Source organism: Taudactylus pleione, unplaced genomic scaffold, assembly GCF_031769625.1.
Source record: "Taudactylus pleione unplaced genomic scaffold, aTauple2 ptg000126l, whole genome shotgun sequence".
Taxonomy (NCBI): domain Eukaryota; kingdom Metazoa; phylum Chordata; class Amphibia; order Anura; family Myobatrachidae; genus Taudactylus; species Taudactylus pleione.
This window is the reverse complement of record NW_028284528.1, coordinates 668123-691345: the sequence shown is the minus strand read 5'-3', so window position 1 is coordinate 691345 and position 23223 is coordinate 668123. Positions and strand designations below refer to the sequence as shown.

The 23223-nt window shown below is 50.7% G+C and overlaps 1 protein-coding gene across 6 annotated transcripts in view; it reads left to right on the top strand.

Moving 5' to 3' along the window:
* Window positions 1–23223, top strand: part of BCL9 (BCL9 transcription coactivator) — a 333635-nt gene that overhangs the window by 258090 nt on the left and 52322 nt on the right. Inside the window, exon 1 of one of the 6 annotated variants that reach the window (XM_088472557.1) lies at window positions 6590–6897. The exons of 2 other annotated variants lie outside the window; for them this stretch is intronic. The gene's annotated coding sequence lies outside the window, so the exon portion shown is untranslated. Of the gene's footprint in view, window positions 1–6589; window positions 6926–14932; window positions 15001–23223 lie in introns of those variants that run through there. 3 more of the 6 variants (XM_088472560.1, XM_088472562.1, XM_088472561.1) reach the window with 3 other exon arrangements.

Genomic DNA, 23223 nt, shown 5'->3' with positions numbered 1-23223 from the left:
GGGCGGCCGGTAGAGGAGCCTCCACGTCACAATTGTGCCGTGCGGCCATTTGGTCTTCAGTTCTCACGTTCATCAAGTTTTACAAATTTGGTACGTTTGCTGCTTCGGCATACCGTTTCGGCCGTCTAGTTCTGCAGGCGCCGCAGAGCGCTCCCGCCCATTGGGAAAACTTTGGGACGTCCCCAGCGTAAGCACCTCCAATGTCCCCTAGTGGATGAAAGAGAAAATGGGATTTTGGTACCTACCGGTAAATACTTTTCTCTGATTCCACAGGGGACACTGGATGCCCACCTCTGCGCTCTTTGCCTGCCTGTTCGGTTTGTTCCGTATGTTGTATGATTCAGTTATTGTGTGTTCTCTCCTTTATATTACTCAGCTTGTTCTCCATCTCCTCTCGGTCTTTCATTTTCTAAACTGAGGGCTGATGGGGCATAGAGGGGGAGGAGCTTCACACTTCTAAATTAATTAAAGTGCCGGCTCCAGTTATCCACGCCTCTATACCCCAGCGTAAGCACCTCCAGTGTCCCCTGTGGAATCAGAGAAAAGGATTTACCGGTAGGTACCAAAATCCCATTTTTAGATTCAGATGTTATTATTGTCATAGGGTCACTTTTTGATGTTATTGGTTCAGTGTTTCTCGCTGCTGTTGCCTAAGTTATGTGTGCAAAAACAAAATAATGTGTTCATGTCCCATTATAGCATAAACAAGATTAGACAGTGTTATAGTCTTAGTTGTTGGTGTCACTCGCTTAATTTTTCATATTATAGTGCTTGTCTACTCGCTGTTTGTGGATATGAAGATAAAAGGTGGTAAACCTACCGCCCCCTCCTCTTCCCCTCTCCTCTGCAATTAGGCCAAATCTACATTTTTGCTCTCCCTGGGTCACTTTGTTTTTAACAAGAACCCTGTCCCCAACACCGAAGGTATGTTTATCAAATGTATTGATAATGTATTAATACAACTATATATTGAATGATTCATGTATGGGTAAATGCCTAGTCTATGTAAAGAATAAACAGTGAGATGAGTGCAGCCACTGTACCCATAACAAACTACAGTAGGCATGGGGCTGTGTGACATGGGGCTGTGTGACATGGGGCTGTGTGACATGGGGCTGCGTGACATGGGGCTGTGTGACATGGGGCTGTGTGGCATGGGGCTGTGTGACATGGGGCTGTGTGACATGGGGCTGTGTGACATGGGGCTGTGTGGCATGTCTGCATATTCAGGACTAAGGAAAAAGACAATTCTAATATGAAGCATTAAGCATCAGACAACCCAGCAAACACATTTACATGAAGCTTAGACAGAGAACAATTAAGCTAAACATCATGCCCACCTTCAGATTCCTTTGTTGCGCCCCCTACCCCCTTCACGGAATCCTCCCCTTCCTCAGTCTCTGGCAGCTGGCCTAATACTGATGCTAATAAATAATTTTGTATTTCTGAAGCACAGGAACAAGGGGGAAATTACTGTGTAGTAAGAAATGCGGGTAGTGATGGGAACACCCAGTTGAACGGGTTCTGTACCTGTCCTTCCATCACTCTAGTGGCCACAGATATAGAGGAGGACCTGTTACCATTGGGACCACAGGATTAGAAGTAAATTCAGTCTGTTAGAATATTTCCCCTGATGCCCTGTTTCCCATTTGAGTATATAGGTAACAGGTCAGTATGAGAATGCATGTCAATGGGGCTTATTCATTAAACCTAAAAATTCGATGGAGATAATTAGGTTTAGAATTTGCATGGAGTTCTAGCTAATTATAGGTGGAATTCATCATTCCACCTCTCCATAAGTATCTATTCCGAAAAGCTGTCATTTTTGCGATGACAGCTTTTCGGGAAATAGATACTTTTCCTGCCTACACTACCTTATCGCATCTGGAAACAGTGCTGCGCATGCGCTGTTACATCTGTAAAACCAGCGCATGCGCAGCACTGCCTACAGATGCGTTAAGTTTGTGTACCCCCCCCGACTTACCTGTCCGCGCAGCAGCCTCCGGCTCCGTCCTGCTGGTCTGTCATGTGGTTTCCCAGCAGACCACATGACAGATTAGAAAAAAAATATATATTTTTTTTCTTTTTCTAAACTTTCTTGTGCTCTGCTGGGGAGCACACATGTCCAACCAGCCTCCGGAGCCTGAGGATGGAGCAGAGCGCCGGAGGGACTCGTCGGGGGACCTGCACACGTGGATACACGAGGTAAGTCGATTCTGCTATTCGCCACCTCACAGTGGCGAATAGTAACTGCATCAAATTCCGAAAATTCATAATTTTCGGAATTTGATGAATACCACAATTTCCACATCCCCATACTAATGTACTAATGTACTAATATACCCATACTAATGTACTAATGTATGGGGAGTGTGGAAATTAACGCAGGGGAACTTAGCAAGGAGATATCTGTAATATCTCCTGTGCTAAGTCTGTTCATGAATACCAAAATAACGTTATTTAAGGAAAATGTCCTTAAAAACGTTATTTTAGTGTTGATGAATAGGCCCCAATATGAGATCAGTACAACAAGCCCTGCGCTCTACCACAGCGACACTCACACACTTCTAATGGTCTATAGGTCAACAGTTTTCAGTAATTTCCCATCTGGGTACCCCCTTGCAGCCCATTGGTAGTAGTAGTAGTAGTGGGGTCCTACTGTGCTACATGGGACTAGAGACCCCTAGGACACTACTTTCTCTGTGTGTCTATTTATAACCTAGATGCCCCCCTCCCTCCTTGTCATTATAGAATGTAGTTGTCATTTTGAATTGAATCCAGAATGTACTGCATACATGCCTACCCTCCCGGTTTTCGCGGGAGGCTCCCGATTTTTCGGGTAACCCCCCGCACCCCCGGAAGGGTAGGCATTTCTCCCGCATTCTGCCCACTTCCTAGTGAAGTGGGCAGAATTAGGAGAATACCCGCGGCAATCGCGGGTCTCCGTGAAGGGGGCGGGGCTTAAGCTGTGATTCTGCATGAATCACAGCATTTGGCCCCGCCCCCAATGTAAATTGTGCCCAAATCGTGGCAATTTTACCACGAGGGGGCGGGGCTTAATGACGCGGATCGTCAAGCCCCGCCCCCGTCGGCCCACTGCTGCATCTCTTACCCGGGCTTCTCCCGGGAAGAGAATGTTAAAGGTAGGTACCCTGATGTACTGTGAATCTGCCCTCCCACCCTGTTTCCTACCCTGTGTTGTGGCAGGAGGGGTTTGGCATTGCGGTGTAATCAACCTGGACACTTGATTGTAGCCATACTTATTAGTAACTCATAGGCTGCTTTAGCAACAATGCTTAGTTCAATAGTTATTAGAAGTGGTAAACGCAGACAGTGGAGGGGAACACCCGCATACCCGAATAGTAGTCACAAGATCCGCAATGGTGATCTCCATGTATTCCTTGGCTAGGTAGTAAAGCACTTTGCTGGCTGTTAGCCAAATGCATTCAGCGTTACCCGGCTCTGCTTCTGTCATTGCCTGTATAATAACAGGGATGGTATTTTTGAATCAGCTGCTTATATCCATCCTGATTTCTAAAAAAAATGGCACAGAAAATCAAAGATCATGTGGCTATTAGTAATGGCCAGCCGCCCCTTTGCGAGGACATCATTGATCATTGTTAACCCAACGCACAAGTTTTACCAATGGCATATCGGCAATCGTCTTCTTTTTCTTGTCCGTTTCAATAATGGCCAACCTCTCCGTCTCCTTTGTGAGGACATCATTGATCATGTTAATCCTGCACACAATGGCATAGTGGCAATGATCTCTGGCAAACGCCTCAGTGTAGGCACATCACTAGACATACAATGCAATGTCGTAATCGTTCTCTCGTTTGTGTGTCTGTAAGTGGATACGCACCTTACACATGGCAAGGGTGGGCTCCTCTCCTGCTTGTGATTCCTAATACATTCTGGTGAATTAATAAATGAATAAATATGTCCCATAATATGGTTATTACTTGACAGTTTATTTCAGAATAAGTAAAATTGTACTGAAGATCTCACAATTTTAAGCCTAAAAGGGTCAAATCAACCAAACCTTTATTTGTTTTGGTTTGATTGATCATTTATTGTCACTATCAGCTGTATGTCACCATATATAATATTTGTAGTGTAGGTTATTGCATATTCAATGGAGGTAGAAAATATGTTTGGTACTGTACATGGTTTATTATTTTCAGTAGCGTTATGGGGGGTTTTGCTGTGACCCTTTTATGTTTTCTAAGGGCAGTCATAAGTAAGATAGAGAAGAGATAATGGGGATATGTATGAATGGGTAGGCATGAGATATGCAGACAGAATAAAAGGCAGCCAGACAATACAGGTGCAGACAAAAGCTTTCTCCTGCAAAAGAGCATTTTGCAGTTTGGTAAGAAAGCCCCTGAGTTTTACTTTTTAAGCTGGGTACACACTAGGGCAACAGATCAGCCAGCGGTGTAATGTGACTAAGTTGCACTACTATGCAGTGTACTGTGACCAAGGGGCTCTACTGTGCAGTGTAATGTGACCAAGGGGCTCTACTGTGTGGTTTATTGTGTGCAGGGTGTACATAGAGAATATGAGGTGCAGAGCACAGTGTTCAGGGTGTACATACAGAATATGAGGTGCAGAGCACAGTGTGCAGGGTGTACATAGAGAATATGAGGTGCAGAGCACAGTGTGCAGGCTGTACATACAGAATATGAGGTGCAGAGCACAGTGTGCAGGGTGTACATAGAGAATATGAGGTGCAGAGCACAGTGTGCAGGGTGTACATAGAGAATATGAGGTGCAGAACAGTGTGCAGGGTGTACATAGAGAATATGAGGTGCAGAGCACAGTGTGCAAAGTGTACATAGAGAATATAAGGTGGAGCACAGTGTGCAGGGTGTACATAGAGAATATGAGGTGCAGAGCACAGTGTGCAGGGTGTACATAGACAATATGAGGTAAAGAAGCACAGTGTGCAGGGTGTACATAGAGAATGAGGTGCAGAGCACAGTGTACAGGGTGTACATAGAGAATATGAGGAGGAGCACAGTGTGCAGGGTGTACATAGAGAATATAAGGTGGAGCACAGTGTGCAGGGTGTACATAGAGAATATGAGGTGCAGAGCACAGTGTGCAGGGTGTACATAGACAATATGAGGTAAAGAAGCACAGTGTGCAGGGTGTACATAGAGAATGAGGTGCAGAGCACAGTGTACAGGGTGTACATAGAGAATATGAGGTGGAGCACAGTGTGTAGGGTGTACATAGAGAATATGAGGTGGAGCACAGTGTGTAGGGTGTACATAGAGAATATGAGGTGCAGAGCACAGTGTGCAGTGTGTACATAGAGAATATGAGGTGCAGAGCACAGTGCAGTGTGTACATAGAGAATATGAGGTGCAGAGCACAGTGTGTACATAGAGAATATGAGGTAAAGAGTACAGGACCTGATTCAGAGCCGCTCGTTCGCCCCGAGCAATGTTCGCACATCTGCGCATGCGTATGGGTCATAATGCGCATGCGCCAACCAGTCATTGCGGTCGGAAATCGAGCGCTCGCAAAATAGCGAGTGCCTGCTAATTTGAGTGACAGGATGAGGCGTTTGTGGGTGGTAACAGGGGAAGGTGCTTGAAAACGGGGAGTGGAGATCCGAACGCAGGCGTGCCAAACGGTCAAAATGGGCGTTTTAAGGGTGTGCATAATTAACAAAGCAGCGTCATCGACCACGTCACTTGGTTGTCTCTTAGCCTGAACTGTTCGCATGATTGCAGTAGGATAAACCTACCACAAGCATTGCGAGCAGTTCAGATGCCTTTCGATGTACTCGATTAATCTAATAAATAGCGGAGATGACGTATGATGCGAGCGGCCAGGGGGCGTCTTTACAAAATAGCGAGCGCATGTTTTGTTCGCTCGCTCAGACATAGAGGCGTCAACAGACCGCAAAGAGCGAGCGCTCAATTTAAATAGCCGGCCCCTTTTTCTGACCGAGCGAGCGCAAATAGCGTCCGGCTCTGAATCAGGCCCACAGTGTGCAGGGTGTACACAGAGAATATGAGGTAAAGAGCACAGTGTGCAGGGTGTACATATTGAATATGAGGTGGAGTACAGTGTGCAGGGTGTACACAGAGAATATGAGGTGGAGTACACAGAGAATATGAGGTGCAGAGTACAGTGTGCAGGGTGTACACAGAGACTATGAGGTGCAGGATGTAAATATATATATATATATATATATATATATATATATATATATATATATATACACAGCAGCCAGAGGATAGCCGTGGTGGAGGAGGGTGAGGGAGGTGGGCGGAGTCACACGCCCCCATGGGCGGATGGGGGAGTGGGCGGTACCACTCGGCGCGATGGTGGAGGGGTAGCAGACGGGAGTGGAACGCTCCTACGAAAAGAGTCACAGGCACACGGGGGCGTGTCTCGCTACATCGGGGCGTGTCTGTAAGGTCTTAGCAAAGCCTGTGCTGTGAATTGGATGGGCGTGTCCATGGCTTCGATGTGGGCGTGTCCGGAGTGTCAGACGGAGCGGCGCTAAGTGTTGGGAATGTCGGGGCGGGAGGGGGCGTGTCCCGTTAAAGGAGGAGGCGTATCTCGGCGGACGACACCACTGGCAGCAGCCGGAGGGGGAGGGCTGGAGAAGGTGCCGGAGGTATCGCTGAGGGGGGAGTAAGGGAATGAGAATAGGACAATGGAGCCTGTGTGCGGCTGCGGGAGACTGAAGCTGCCGCCCAGCGGGCTGCACTGCCGGGTGTGAGGAGCGGGGGAGTCCCGGTCACCGCGTCACCCCCCTCCCCCCCGTGCCGGAGCCTCGCCTCCTCACCAGCGCCGGAGAGTGACGGTTCCTGCCCCACGCCGCCCGGGAGAGGAGCCCAGGACACAGGGGAGGCCCCGGACTGCGGGAGGACGGTGAGGCAACTGCAGGCCGCGGCTGTGTGTAAGAGCTAGGCCCGAGCCTCCGTGCGGGGACATCACCCTGGCGTGTGTGCGGGACCGGGAGAGGGGAGACCTGGTGTGTGTGTGTGCGGGACCGGGAGAGGGGAGACCTGGTGTGTGTCTGTGTGCGGGACCAAGGGGGGGAGACCTGGTGTGTGTGAGTGCGGGACCAAGGGGGGGAGACCTGGTGTGTGTGAGTGCGGGACCAAGGGGGGGAGACCTGGTGTGTGTGAGTGCGGGACCAAGGGGGGGAGACCTGGTGTGTGTGAGTGCGGGACCAAGGGGGGGAGACCTGGTGTGTGTGAGTGCGGGACCAAGGGGGGGAGACCTGGTGTGTGTGAGTGCGGGACCAAGGGGGGGAGACCTGGTGTGTGTGAGTGCGGGACCAAGGGGGGGAGACCTGGTGTGTGTGAGTGCGGGACCAAGGGGGGGAGACCTGGTGTGTGTGAGTGCGGGACCAAGGGGGGGAGACCTGGTGTGTGTGAGTGCGGGACCAAGGGGGGGAGACCTGGTGTGTGTGAGTGCGGGACCAAGGGGGGGAGACCTGGTGTGTGTGAGTGCGGGACCAAGGGGGGGAGACCTGGTGTGTGTGAGTGCGGGACCAAGGGGGGGAGACCTGGTGTGTGTGAGTGCGGGACCAAGGGGGGGAGACCTGGTGTGTGTGAGTGCGGGACCAAGGGGGGGAGACCTGGTGTGTGTGAGTGCGGGACCAAGGGGGGGAGACCTGGTGTGTGTGAGTGCGGGACCAAGGGGGGGAGACCTGGTGTGTGTGAGTGCGGGACCAAGGGGGGGAGACCTGGTGTGTGTGTGTGCGGGACCAAGGGGGGGAGACCTGGTGTGTGTGTGTGCGGGACCAAGGGGGGGAGACCTGGTGTGTGTGTGTGCGGGACCAAGGGGGGGAGACCTGGTGTGTGTGTGTGCGGGACCAAGGGGGGGAGACCTGGTGTGTGTGTGTGCGGGACCAAGGGGGGGAGACCTGGTGTGTGTGTGTGCGGGACCAAGGGGGGGAGACCTGGTGTGTGTGTGTGCGGGACCAAGGGGGGGAGACCTGGTGTGTGTGTGTGCGGGACCAAGGGGGGGAGACCTGGTGTGTGTGTGTGCGGGACCAAGGGGGGGAGACCTGGTGTGTGTGTGTGCGGGACCAAGGGGGGGAGACCTGGTGTGTGTGTGTGCGGGACCAAGGGGGGGAGACCTGGTGTGTGTGTGTGCGGGACCAAGGGGGGGAGACCTGGTGTGTGTGTGTGCGGGACCAAGGGGGGGAGACCTGGTGTGTGTGTGTGCGGGACCAAGGGGGGGAGACCTGGTGTGTGTGTGTGCGGGACCAAGGGGGGGAGACCTGGTGTGTGTGTGTGCGGGACCAAGGGGGGGAGACCTGGTGTGTGTGTGTGCGGGACCAAGGGGGGGAGACCTGGTGTGTGTGTGTGCGGGACCAAGGGGGGGAGACCTGGTGTGTGTGTGTGCGGGACCAAGGGGGGGAGACCTGGTGTGTGTGTGTGCGGGACCAAGGGGGGGAGACCTGGTGTGTGTGTGTGCGGGACCAAGGGGGGGAGACCTGGTGTGTGTGTGTGCGGGACCAAGGGGGGGAGACCTGGTGTGTGTGTGTGCGGGACCAAGGGGGGGAGACCTGGTGTGTGTGTGTGCGGGACCAAGGGGGGGAGACCTGGTGTGTGTGTGTGCGGGACCAAGGGGGGGAGACCTGGTGTGTGTGTGTGCGGGACCAAGGGGGGGAGACCTGGTGTGTGTGTGTGCGGGACCAAGGGGGGGAGACCTGGTGTGTGTGTGTGCGGGACCAAGGGGGGGAGACCTGGTGTGTGTGTGTGCGGGACCAAGGGGGGGAGACCTGGTGTGTGTGTGTGCGGGACCAAGGGGGGGAGACCTGGTGTGTGTGTGTGCGGGACCAAGGGGGGGAGACCTGGTGTGTGTGTGTGCGGGACCAAGGGGGGGAGACCTGGTGTGTGTGTGTGCGGGACCAAGGGGGGGAGACCTGGTGTGTGTGTGTGCGGGACCAAGGGGGGGAGACCTGGTGTGTGTGTGTGCGGGACCAAGGGGGGGAGACCTGGTGTGTGTGTGTGCGGGACCAAGGGGGGGAGACCTGGTGTGTGTGTGTGCGGGACCAAGGGGGGGAGACCTGGTGTGTGTGTGTGCGGGACCAAGGGGGGGAGACCTGGTGTGTGTGTGTGCGGGACCAAGGGGGGGAGACCTGGTGTGTGTGTGTGCGGGACCAAGGGGGGGAGACCTGGTGTGTGTGTGTGCGGGACCAAGGGGGGGAGACCTGGTGTGTGTGTGTGCGGGACCAAGGGGGGGAGACCTGGTGTGTGTGTGTGCGGGACCAAGGGGGGGAGACCTGGTGTGTGTGTGTGCGGGACCAAGGGGGGGAGACCTGGTGTGTGTGTGTGCGGGACCAAGGGGGGGAGACCTGGTGTGTGTGTGTGCGGGACCAAGGGGGGGAGACCTGGTGTGTGTGTGTGCGGGACCAAGGGGGGGAGACCTGGTGTGTGTGTGTGCGGGACCAAGGGGGGGAGACCTGGTGTGTGTGTGTGCGGGACCAAGGGGGGGAGACCTGGTGTGTGTGTGTGCGGGACCAAGGGGGGGAGACCTGGTGTGTGTGTGTGCGGGACCAAGGGGGGGAGACCTGGTGTGTGTGTGTGCGGGACCAAGGGGGGGAGACCTGGTGTGTGTGTGTGCGGGACCAAGGGGGGGAGACCTGGTGTGTGTGTGTGCGGGACCAAGGGGGGGAGACCTGGTGTGTGTGTGTGCGGGACCAAGGGGGGGAGACCTGGTGTGTGTGTGTGCGGGACCAAGGGGGGGAGACCTGGTGTGTGTGTGTGCGGGACCAAGGGGGGGAGACCTGGTGTGTGTGTGTGCGGGACCAGGGGGGGGAGACCTGGTGTGTGTGTGTGCGGGACCAGGGGGGGGAGACCTGGTGTGTGTGTGTGCGGGACCAAGGGGGGGAGACCTGGTGTGTGTGTGTGCGGGACCAAGGGGGGGAGACCTGGTGTGTGTGTGTGTGCGGGACCAGGGGGGGGAGACCTGGTGTGTGTGTGTGCGGGACCAGGGGGGGGAGACCTGGTGTGTGTGTGTGCGGGACCAGGGGGGGGAGACCTGGTGTGTGTGTGTGCGGGACCAGGGGGGGGGGGGGAGAGGGATCTGGTGTGTGTGTGGGACCAGGGGGGGGGGGGGGGGGGAGGGATCTGGTGTGTGTGTGTAACCAGGGGGGAGGGATCTGGTGTGTGTGTGGGACCAGGGGAAGGGGGGGGAGAGATCTGGTGTGTGTGTGTGTGTGTGTGTGTGTGACCAATTACCTGGTGGGGGGGAGACCTGGTGTGTATTGGACCTGGTGTATGTGCGAGACCCCGGGATATCTGTTTGTGCGAGACCAGAGGGGACCCGGTGTATGTGTAAGACCAGGGACACCTGTTTGTTTGTGTGTGTGTGTGTGGTACCTGATGTATGTGCTGGACCAGGAATATTTGGTGTATGTGCAGGGGGGTGGGGGGCACTTGGTGTGTGCAGGATCGGTGGGGACCTGGTGTATGCCAGGAGGGGACACACACGGTGTATGAGTGACCTCGTGTATGTGCAACACTTTGGGGAAACCTGATGTTTGCGGGACCAGGGACGACGACATCTGGTGTGTGTGTACCGGGGGGATGGGACGGCACCTGGTGTGTGTGTGTGTGTGTTGGGGGGGGGGGGGAGCACGGTCCCCCGAGCTGGCTTCTGCGGGTCTCGTGACAAGTGTGCGGACTGGGGAGACCTGGTGTGTACGACACTGACTGGAACCTTGTGTGTGTGAGTGAGACCCTCTGGGGAGCTGGTGTGTGCGGGACTGAAGAGGGTGGAGGCTGGTGTGTGTATGCACAGGCCGGTTAGGCCCGGTGCGTGACCTGGGGGGGGGGGATTCGGGAGCTGGTGTCTAGGACCTGGTGTGAGCTGGGACTTGGTATGTGATCTGATGTGTGCTGGACTAGAGGGGGGTGCTGGAACCTGGTGTGTGCTGTAACGGGAGGGCCTGTTGCAGAGTACATGTATGAGGTATATGGCACAGGAGATAAACGGGACCTGGGGTGAGTCGGGACCTTGTGTGTGTGGGATTGGTGGATGCTGGGACCAGGTGTATGGGGCGGGATACTGTGAGGACAGAGTTGGGTCCTGGTGCATGTACACATCTCGGATATAGTGGACAGGAGAGAGCTGTGTGCTGCTTAGAGGAAGACATGTATGTTTTATATAATACAGGGAAAAGCTGGGACCTGCGAGGAATGAGGTATGGGGTACTGTAGGGACCTAGAACAGCAATGAGGTATGGGGGACTGTAGGAACCTGGTGCAGGAAAGAGGTATGGAAGACTGCTGGCACCTGGCGTGAGGCCACAAATGAGGTATGGGGGACTACTGGGACATGGCTTGAGGCAGCGAATGAAGTATGGGGAACTGATGGGACAAGTATTACTGCTAAGTATTATTGATGTGGGTAACGGCAAGGTAGCGTCCCTATGTTAGGCTGCGAGGGTATTGCAATTGCAAACATTAGCTTATTTTCGCAGTGGGTCTGCGTGCGATTACGGCGCTGCGATCGCAATTGCGATCTGTAATGAAGTAGCCCCTTGGTGTGGCAGGACAGGTGTATGGGATAGTAGGGACCTGGGGTGATGACATGTATGGGACAAAGAACCATTGAGACCTGTTGTGAGGACATGTGTGGCACAAGAGACCTGTGACCTGGTGTGAGGACGTATGGGACAGTTGGGACCTGGTTTGAAGATATGAGTTGTATGGGACAAGGGGCCTGATATAGTCCCGGTCGTAAGCGCTGAGCGCTTGCAACCGGGTCGATGGTGGCCCAGAGCGCATACGCACGACACGGATAGCGACGAGCAATCCGTCGCTCCGGGACTCGCACCAGAGGGGGCGAGCTGTCGATGTTGAGTGACAGCACGCCCCTTTTGTTGGACGGGCCTTGGGGGTGACTGCCCAAACGGAGGCGTTCCCATGAGAACCCCTCCCATTTGGGGGCAGCCCCACTGACCTCACGAGTGACGTCAGTGGAGAGATTCCCGCTCTGTTAGAGCCGAAATCTCTCTGGGCCTTGCGGCCACAAGGGTCTCGTCGCAAGCCCGATGGTCGTGAACATCATCATGGCCGCTTGCTATAGCTGTGGGTGGTCACCCACAACTATGCGAGCGGACAGGAGGCCGCACAAAAAAAAAAACTAACGCCCTGATTCAGAGCGAGCGCTCTTTCAGAGCCAAAGAGCGGTTGGGACCTGGTGTGACGACGTGTGGCACAAGAGAACTGTGACCATGTTTCAGGACATGTGTATGGGACAGTTGAGACCTGGTTTGAGAGGGAATGTTTCAGGGCACAGTATTTAGCGATTTGTTACTTGGCATAGCACTGCGCATATGACAGATGTGCCATATAATTATTTAATTTTGCCATACAAACACTTCTGTGGAGGGAGGTTCATTTCCAACTAGAACTTGTCTGTGTGCCTTAGTCTGAGAAAGTAAATGCCAGGCTAGAGTTGGCAGTGCAGGTGCATTTTTGCATACATAACTCTGCAGGGACTAAGACCGTGGCCTGAGTGCGCGTCTGGGAATCGAAGAGACGCAAGAGTGTATTACCATCCTGGTACATGGCATAGGCTCACGTGTGACACAGGGGAGAGTGGACCATTCATTCATGGACATAACTGGTGTGTGAATATTAAGTGGGCATTCAGGGTACTGGTTTGGGTAGACCCCCCCCCCCCCCCCCTCCCCCTAGCTGGGGTATGTGGTTGTTTGGATACGTTCATGGTGTAGGAGGATTACGTCTGCTCAAGCAGGATTTTACACTTTAGTGTATGAACCAGAGCAGGCCGTCATAAGACTGTATGTGGAAAGTAATGACCATGTCTTGGGATATATATTATGAGCCATAAAGTAACCCTATTTCGGAGTGTAATCCGCCGCTGGTGAGGCAGAATAACTTGGCAAGTGAGAAGCCTGGGCCCCAAGCTAACTTTTTGCCCGCCTGGTAAAAGTATCTCCCATCAAAGTTGACAGCATGATGCATAAACATAGCCTGGTTTATATCTGGAGGCTCGTCAGAGCACATCAGCAGTTGTAGTGCTATAGTTTGCGGCTTAGGGTGTGAGATGTTATTGCCTACAATTCTTGTAGGAGAGAGTGGTGCCATTAAAATCCCAGTGTTTCTCCTAGAATGTGATATGGATTCCAGTTTGGGACATGAAAAGTAGCTGGTTGGGACAGCGTGGTATAGAGAAGATCAGAAGGATAGACTTGTATAGACACAGGTGACATCTGCTGGCAGTGGCACAGGTAATATACGTGCACAGTAAGAGGCTGGCAGTGGCACAGGTAATGTTTTGAAGTGGCTGGCAGTGGCACCGCAGATGTAGGTGCAGTAAGTGGCTGGCAGTGGCACAGGTGACCTAGGTGTTGTAAGAGGCTGGCAGTGGCACAGGTGATGTAGGTGCACAGTAAGAGGCTGGCAGTGGCACAGGTAATGTAGGTGCAGTGGCACAGGTGATGTAGGTGCACAGTAAGAGGCTGGCAGTGGCACAGCAGACGTAGGTGCGGGAGGTGGCTGGCAGTGGCACAGCAGACGTAGGTGCAGTAGGTGGCTGGCAGTGGCACAGCAGTCATAGGTGCAGTAGGTGGCTGGCAGTGGCACAACAGACCTAGGTGAAGGAGGTGGCTGGCAGTGGCACAGCAGACGTAGGTGCAGTAAGAGGCTGGCAGTGGCACAGCAGACATAGGTGCAGTAGGTGGCTGGCAGTGACACAGCAGACGTAGGTGCAGTAAGAGGCTGGCAGTGTCACAGCAGACGTAGGTGCAGTATGTGGCTGGCAGTGGCACAGCAGACGTAGGTGCAGTATGTGGCTGGCAGTGGCACAGCAGTCGTAGGTGCAGTAGGTGGCTGGCAGTGGCACAACAGACGTAGGTGAAGGAGGTGGCTGGCAGTGGCACAGCAGACGTAGGTGCAGTAAGAGGCTGGCAGTGGCACAGCAGACGTAGGTGCAGTAGGTGGCTGGCAGTGGCACAGATGTAGGTGCAGTAAGAGGCTGGCAGTGGCACAGGTGATGTAGGTGGCTAGCAGTGGCACAGGTGATGTAGGTGCAGTTAGAGGCTGGCAGTGGCACAGGTGATGTAGGTGCAGTAAGAGGCTGGCAGTGGCACAGGTGATGTAGGTGCAGTAAGAGGCTGGCAGTGGCACAGGTGATGTACGTGCAGTAAGAGGCTGGCAGTGGCACAGCAGACGTAGGTGCAGTAAGAGGCTGGCAGTGGCACAGCAGACGTAGGTGCAGTAAGAGGCTGGCAGTGGCACAGGTGACGTAGGTGCAGTAAGAGGCTGGCAGTGGCACAGGTGACTCTTATGCCCCTCTGACATGTTTATTAAGCTTCATTAAAGGGAATAGCCGCATGTTTCTCTGTTGGGTTTTTACGCTTTTCCCATAACTGTCCAGCAAACACTTTGGCAGCACTTCATTAGATGCTCTGGCGTAATAATGTAGAGGCACTTATTTTTATATACAAGTGCATTTTGCGTATGGACTGAGAGGCTGCTGGTTGGGGTGCCAGGGGTGCGTCTTTTCCCGGTGTCACAGGAGGAAGTAAGCTCAGTAGATGTTCCATGCAGGGATTTTCAGAGCGGGAACACAAATGAGCTCTTATAGCCGCTAAACTTTTCTGTTTGAAACAGCGCTAGGCTTTTGGTCTCTTACCCGCCGGCGACAAAATGTTCTTTACTAGTGATTTTAATGCTAGTAGAAGCATGTAAACGTGTATGGGAATTCTAATTGCCCAATACCCCACTAGCTTCTTCCATTTGCTTGTGTTTCTAGGAAGTGAATGATTTGGGTTTAATAGTGTCTTCTATTGTCCACCCTAGGGCGCGTGTGCAGACACTCATTACCGCCGCACGCCAAATGTGTGATGCGGTGTCTTTGGGGTTTACCATAATACATTGGGTAACCAGTCGTAAAGCACCCGTGTGACTGATGTGTCCACAACCTATTTTTGATGTGGCCTCCAAGTTGTGTGGTGCAGTGATCTCCTGTCTCATTCAGGTAAGGAGCGCATTGACCTAGATTGGGTTCTGTGGTTATCGCAAGTGCTCTCTCACACCAAAACCTGCTTGAAAAGCTGATACAAGTTCCGCTCACACTTTCCTCTCTGCTTTTGTGGTGCATTTATTATTCTATTTGTGTGGATGGTAGTGCTAGGAGACCGTGAGAACTGTATATCATGTTGCAGCCAGGGCTTCTATTATTTGTAGGGCTTGTGTCAAAATTGGTGTAAATTAACTCCTACGAATGCACCAGAGTGTTAGTGGGAGCTGCCATGCACAGAGGCCATGCGTTGTGTATAAGAGTACACCATTATACACAGGGAAAAAAAGCAGATTAATAACCATGTTTGCGTAGAGTTTCTCCTGTGCTGTTAGGAGCTGCCAATCTGGAGAGAAGGTGCTGGCTGCTGGCACTCAGTATGGACCATGTTTTACTTCCTGATGTGGGATCGTTACTGCTGGTCTAGTGAATTAGACAACACTAAACCCAAAACTATGGTGGTAAAACACATTCCTGACTGTCCACTGCAACTCTGTTAAATAGTAACGTATTCCCTCCACCACCGCAAACAGCGAATGGGATCTGACATAGGGGGCCTGATACAAAGTCGCACGCAGAGTCCATGCCGCACGCAAGCGGTTGATTTCTCGCGATGGCTACCGCTCTATAACGCACACAGAAATTGCACACAGAGAGGCAATTTCAGTGGCTGTTTCCGGGCGGTAGCGGGGGTGGCTAGTCAGGCGCGGAGGTGTTGCGATCAGCGACTGCGTCTGACCCCAACGGCCCAGACGGAAAAATTGCACCTCGATTGTGCGCCTTAATATGCAAATCGTCTGAATAGTGTCACAGTAGGAATGCCATCGCCCCACGGCATTGGCGCAAAGACGAGGCTGCAATAGCGTGCACCGCTGATGTCAGGCCTAGAAAGCGATCGCCTGTGTCTGGAAGATCTCCCGGCGGTTACTCAGACTACGCCTGTTCAGCTAGCGAAATACAGAACATTGGTGCATACGAGCGAGAGCACGCTGACTAGATTTACTATAAACATTGGCTGTCATTTCATGTATTATGTTCATCATACACCGACTCTCACGGCTGTTCATGTGAATTAGTGGCTTTACTTGCTCTTTAAGGAAATTTTGAAAACCTGTCCTGTTGTAAGGTTCTGGTAAATGAGTTTCTCTCCGTGTTCAGTACAGCATGTTGTACTCGGGGACTTAGTGTGAGGGCTTTATACTGATTAAATTCTGAGATATCAGCCAATTGGTTGTCACTGTGCCTCCAGATTATCGTGGAAATGGGTTAGGGTGACGGCACGTTGACTTGGCTGGCTGGGTTGTGCTTTCCCTTATGGTTCAATGGTAGCAGGAGAGACCTAGGTGGCCTAAGCACGGCTTAGTAGCGTGATGAACAGTCCAGCTTCAGGCCAACACTTTGCTGCCAGTTAACTCGTCGACAGCTGTAGAGGATTTAGCAACTGGTGCCACCTAAGGATCTGGGTTCTCTAACGGGCCAGACTAATGCAACCAATTGTACAAGGGTTGCTGAACTCAGTGGCTCACTGTATAGTTTAGATTTTTCATGTTTTTTATTTTTATTTTTTTCCTTTTAGATTGACGACTATTTGTGATTTTGCCTGTCTAATACACTGTGATGTGCTGGATTTCATAGCTAGTTTTAGGTTTCATTATAATAACTTATTCCGGTGTTTTGGTTTAAGCAACAAAAAGCATGAAAAAAAACCGGATTAAACTTCTTTTTCTTTTAAAGATAAAATGCTTCAGTGACGTCAGGAGCCCAGGCAAGATCTGCACAAAGTGGTTTTCCACCCATACGCAGCCATATTTCTAAGCTTCGGGAAATCGCTCGGCTAATCTCCTATCTGCACAGGCTCTTTCAAGCCTCACTGGGGGCAATTCAATTGTTTTCACCTGCGGCTGTGACGAATGGTCAGAGCAATTCAATCGTTTGCTTTGTTCGGCGCGAATGCCACAGAGGGACTTGTCTGCTCTCGTCCTCCTGAGGCAGTGAGCAGAAATATGCAGAGTCCTGGTTTTTGGCGCCCGAACTAGTGTTCGAGCTAGGCTGTTTTAGCGTGACACCACGCCCTGCCCTATTTCTAAAGGGCAATAAGGACCCTGCTCCGCTGAAACAGCCTGCGGGTGCCGTCCTCACCCGTGGGTCGCAGTGTCCCACGGGTGGGGAAAACTGCGGTGTAGCGGTCACCGCCGGTGCATGGAATGCGCCCAGCATCCATTCACACTGATAGCAGTGCTTGGGGGCAGCCTGGCAGGAATGGGTATGAAATACCGCCGGCTGCATGGCCGGCGGTTCGATTCCCGTCAGCGGCAGCCCCACAGGAGCAGAGTTCGAAGCAGCGGAAGCCCGACAGCGCTGGAAATCCTGATCGTGGATAGGCAAGTATAGACTAACCTAACCCCCCTAACCCTCCTTAGGGGTGCCTAACCCTAACCACCCCCTTCCCCGCTGCCTAATCCTAAGTCCCTCCCAGGGGTGCCTAACCCTCCCTCCCCCTAGCCTAACCCTCCTGGGGGGGTGCCTAACCCTAAGTCCCCCCCGGGAGCTCTAAACCTAACCCTCCCCTCCCGCGGCTGTCCACTCGCGGCGCCCAGCATCACTACGATCGTGATGCCGGGTGGCAGTCTCATTACTGAGCATGGAATTGACACCCTCCACAATTTCTTTAACAAAAAAAAAAAATAGACTCCAATACATGGTTTTGTAAAGGGTTACTCCAGAATGTTATTTTGTAGGTTGAGCTGGGAGGCAGACTGGCCACCCCTCAGTCATTAATGCCTTTCTTCCTAGGTGCTGCTATATAACCCTGATAACGCCCCCCTCTCCCAGGCCACAGTTACCCTACAGTATACTGTCGCCAGCAGTGTACACGGTGTCGGGCATTTAAATTTTTTCCTTTCCTGTTTTGCATCTCATTATTTAAAATCTGCAACATTTTCATGGAATTGTATAAACCCCACGTGGCAGCTTGTAGAATAGATGATAGAGCTGTTGTAAGAGTGTAATATTCAGTTTCTCACCTTCCGGCACCTAAACCTGGTCCTGAGTCTCTAGGTGGGCTGCTCTGTGCAAGGATTGTTTTCTCTCATTGTCCTATCTGCTGACAGTCTGATCCAACATTGCTTTGTAGATGACTTGTACCGTTTGAATTCCCCCCTTTAGAGTAACATTAAATCAAAAGCGAAAACCTAGCTTTGGAGAAATCTCACACAATTTGCGTGTTTTGGTGCGGTGTTTTTGCCTCTTTGTGTGCTCCCGTTTATCGCACTGTCCGTATGCAAAAACAGCGCTTGCACAAAAACTGTTCATGAAGTAACCAGCAAAATGAACAGGTGAATTTGGGGAAGTCTGTCTGTACCCCTTTAAAATAGGTAACTGACATAGGAAATCATTTTACAGTGTGTCAGTGGCCCTAATAAAATTATATGGGGTTCTTAAATTGTGTCAAATGGCTGTTTTATGTATATTTGCATAAGTGTGGAAAAAACTTTTTTTTTTTTTGCTACAAAATAATGCTGCAGTCAAGTTGGGAGTACATTAAAATGAGCGCTAGTATATTTTTGAGTTCAAAAAGTGCTCTATAAAAAATAAAAATGTAAAATACACCTGGAGCAGCTACCTGCATCCATACAGCCCCTCAAAATACCTGACCCACTACTTTAAACCCATTTTCCAACACTTAAATTTTTTTTCACCCCAAAATTGACATGTCATTATTGGTCAAATTAAAGTAATTAAACAATATATGTTTTGCCTAATTTATCTTTAGTAGTAGCCAAGGGGTTCTGAACCAAGTCCTCACATTTAAAAAAAAAAAAAAAATAGGGATTTTGCACAACTTTTTCACCTGCTCTGAGATGGTGTAAACGGTCGTTTTTTTGTCTACGGAGTTTTCACACGTGGGATTGCACGATATACGCGCTTATGTGCGAAAAGTTTTTGCCAAGCCGTAGCTAATTGAATCCGGCACCAAATGTCCATATTTTATTCATGTTACTTTTTAAGTATCTTTGGTCAAGATGTTAAATCTGTAATGGATGCATGCCATTGAACGTCTTATAGGTTTTCTTGCTGATAGTGTGTTCATGATAAAGTATAATATATGTGATAAGTGAATTCAGCACCTTTTGGGCTTGTCGGCCCAGTAATGACACTTGTCGGCGTTTTGTTGGGCGATGATCTGGGTGTGAATAGATTTATTGTGGTGAAGCCGGACTCCCTTTGCCGGATTACAGCATGCAGAGGGACGTTGCCTGGGATTACATAATGTTGGAGCAGAGTCATTGAGCATTGTGAGATGGGTTTGTCTGGCTGGTGGTCGGTGATGATCAGCACAGAGTGTTTCCAGTCTTGGGAATGGCGGAGAAGTGGCTTACTGTGGGTTTGTGGTTCAGACTTGTCTGTCGGTAAAACGTCTACCCGTCCTCCGCCAGTAATCGCCGTGTATATAGCAGGGGAGTTGCAGGGCCCTGCTCCCCAGCACTGGGTATAGGGATCAGAGCAGTTACTGGCTGTGAGATGAGCTTTAGTGCTGGGGGAGGACATGTACTTACATAATATGTAGGTGTACGGTTCCCTCGGTGACAGATTTATATCGTGGCTTGTGCGCTCGCCTCGCTGTCTTTCAGCAAATACTAGTATAAGGCCTCGTGCACATGAGCAGAATTACATTACATCTTCAACTTACGTCCTGCCCATTATTACATAACGTTGCATAGTGTCACTACTATTGCAGTCCTCACTTCATTTTGCTGTATGTTATCTTTGTAATCAATTTGTTGTTACCATGTACTTCTACCGGCAATACGCTGACTTCCTTTCATTTCTGTCCATGCTATCTCATCATGCTCCTTTTTCTGGGTGATTTCCATGGGCGGAATTCAATTGTTTCCAGCCCCCATCGCGCCTGTCGGGCGCGATCAGCTGCCAGTGCTCCATTTCAGCTTGCAGCCCCAGAGGGGTGCGAGCTGAAATCGGTGAAAAGTGACCTGTTTGGGTGTCCAAACGGCACTTTTTCGAGATCGCGCCCAGCACTTTGGTCGGGGTTAGCCGATTTACGCGGCTAAACCCTACCACTTTGGGCGCGATCAGCGCAAAAAGCTGGAACAATTGAATAGCGGCCCGCAATCTCCCGTCACTTTAGACGGGAGATCCGGGCCGCAAAAACAATTGAATTGGGCCCCATGTGTCCCGTCGTTCTCCCCCCCCCCCCCTCCCCAATGCTCCACCCCTTTTATATTGTCTGTGTTTTCCCATGTTGTGTATTACACTTTTACAAATTTCTCATCCTCCCCACTGTAACCTCCTGTAGTGCACCCAAGACGGCTGGAAAGGATGAGCGACACGTTGATCTATTTATGCAGTGTGTATCCTGTTGGTCACTTATGTCTTCTTGTATTGCTAATCTCGCCCATTGTAACCTACGTAGTGCACCCAAGATGGCTGCCTCGTCTGGTACTCTTGTGGGTAGGATGAACAGTGCGTGAATCTGATGGCTCTTTAAGCATCCTGTATCTCACTTTAGTATTCTGTAGCTACCCCATTTACGAGTCATCTGTTCCAGACATTACCTATTCCGCCCATTGTACCCTATGTAGTGCGCCCAAGATGGTTGCCTCATCTGGTAACCTTGTGGGTAGGAAGATTAATCCTTGGAACGGGTGCCCCAAAATGGTTGCCTCACCTCTGTATTATGCTGGAGGTTTCTGTATTTTCTACAAAGCTAAACCTCTGTATTACGTAAATGATTTCTGTAAAGGGCTTTGAGACCATTGGGAGAAAAGTGCTATATAGAGAAAATTATTATTAAAGTATGAGCTTGGTTTAATGCTGATTATTCCAGAAAATATTGCAAGGCTGCCAAGGTTGGCACTTGTTACGTGATAATGGCGTTTTATGGGAGTACTTGCTAAGCGCATATGGGGAAGGTTTGAGGTTATTCTTTCAACAGAAGAGCAGTTTTTGTTGCCGTCCATTTGTACGAGCCCTAAGTATGTGCTGGTAAGGGGACGTGTGTTACTCTTTTATAAAGGCTGCAAAATAATGTTAAAGGACCTCTGAGTTGCACAGCGTGTTCCTTATCACATACCCGCATTCTCTACAGAGGCGCAGATTTAGCAGTAGTGTAGTAAGTATCTGTCTGGACTGTTATGGTCCCTTAAGGACTGAGTATAGGAACTATTGGTGCAAGGGGAAGCTTGTTACATAGGGTTGGACAAATTGCTGCTTTTCTACCAGATCTCAACCATTTAGATTCATTTATTTATCCAGTGCGGTATTTTCCATTTTTAAAGGTATATACAACTTCCAGGTCTTTTAAGTTCCCAGTCTCCCAAACTAACACTAAATAGCATATTCTCTAATAACATGCGCACATTTTTATATCTTAGCGAGAAGTAGTAGAATACTTTTATAGTAATATAGTTATGAAATTCCATTAACTATGGGAAAATAGCAAGGGGTGTTACCTTTCACCCCTTGTAATGTCCAAATTCCATAAAAGAAATATAATGTATGGTTTTGGGAAACAGTAGGGTGATTTTCAGACTCTTTGGACTAAGGCTGGGTACACGCGCAAAGATTTTCTGTCCAACCATCCAACTACTTGATTGGTTGGAATGAAAATCTGGTAACATATGGGAGTAATGGGGCCTATCCATTTATAGACTGGAAGGTCTGCACGTCTAGCGTTCAGACCTTCAAGTCGCCGGGTGCTGAGCGGCACTGAAAGACCTTCACTGAACGTCTTTTGAGTGCTGCCGCACGTCCGGCTTCCTATCTCCTAACATGCCGAACCTGACGACTTTCGTCAGGTTGACCGGCATGTTGGAGAGATAGTCAGGGTCGGCAAGGACCCAGCGTACACGCGCATCGCTCATCCTTGCCGGCTATCCATTACCCGACTTTATGAACAATGCGAACAAAACCTCCTGGTTTTGGTCGGATTGTTCACAAAGTCGGGTAATGGATAGGCCCCTTAACTGATGATCAGCAATTTGCTCCTAAATGCCAGAAAACAGATGAAAATGGCGTCAGACAAGTTTGTTAAATGTTTGATCTAAACAATTTGTTCAAACAACAGTTTTTGTCCGTTTTCCGGCGTTTGGGAGCAAATTGCTGATCGTCATTTGCTTTCATACCTTACCAGATTTTCATTCCAACCAATCCACTAGTTGGATGGTTGGACAGAAAATCTTTGTGTGTACCCAGCCTAATTCTCCATTATAACGTAGTCTTATTTATAGAAGCAAACCAGCAGCATACACGCGTTGCAATATGTATGTGGCCCAAAACAGACGTTCCTGTGTCAGTGCCCACTCACTTTGTGATGACTGCCGATCAGGGAGGTTACATAAGGATTGGCCATTGTGACACCTTGTTGCTATCAGTAATGTATGTAGATAAACAGTTGTCCTTTTTGTATCTAGTACATGAACGCAACCTAGTTCTTGAGTTACTGATGGTCCGCGGTGGTCACATGTGGCCTCACTCCGCCTGTGTTTGGTAAGGGCCTCATAAGGCTGGATAACCTGTTAGTTGTAACTCATTGTTACACTGTGGATGGAAGACTGAGGAAAATCCCAAACTTTTATATTAAGTTGTATGCAGCCACAGAAGCGTCTCTGGGTTCAGACATGTGTTGCACCTAGTTTAGGGCTGGTGCAAAGTGTGTACTGGTGATGGTTGGCCTAGGAGGATAAGTGTACGGATCGGGACGAGCGCGCTTCAACGGTATTGGCATGCGAGCAATGCAGCGGCAGATCCGGACATATTGCATTCTTCTGCGCGTTAGGCCTATTCTCTCTATCAGTAGAAAGAAAGGCGTATCTCGTGCTGATGACATCTGTATGCACGTTGGACTAATAAGGCTGAGCCTCATTATAATTCATTAGACAGCAGTGCCTAGACCATGCTGAGCACAATTATTGGTAGTAAATAGATGCAGCATTTGCTTGGGGACTCTTGGACGCTTTCCTAAAGAAGTGTTGTGTGTTTTTCCTTTGCGTTTTCCAGTGGTTGTACCGTGTGTAAATGACCTTTTGCCTGTGTGATAAGCAATTCTGAAAATCTATTCTATTGATTGTACATAAATAAAAATGGGCCGGTGAGCTGACAGTAAGTCAAGGAATGTTATTTAAATTAGCTCTGATAGCTGTGCCATGTGGTAACTCGGGGTAT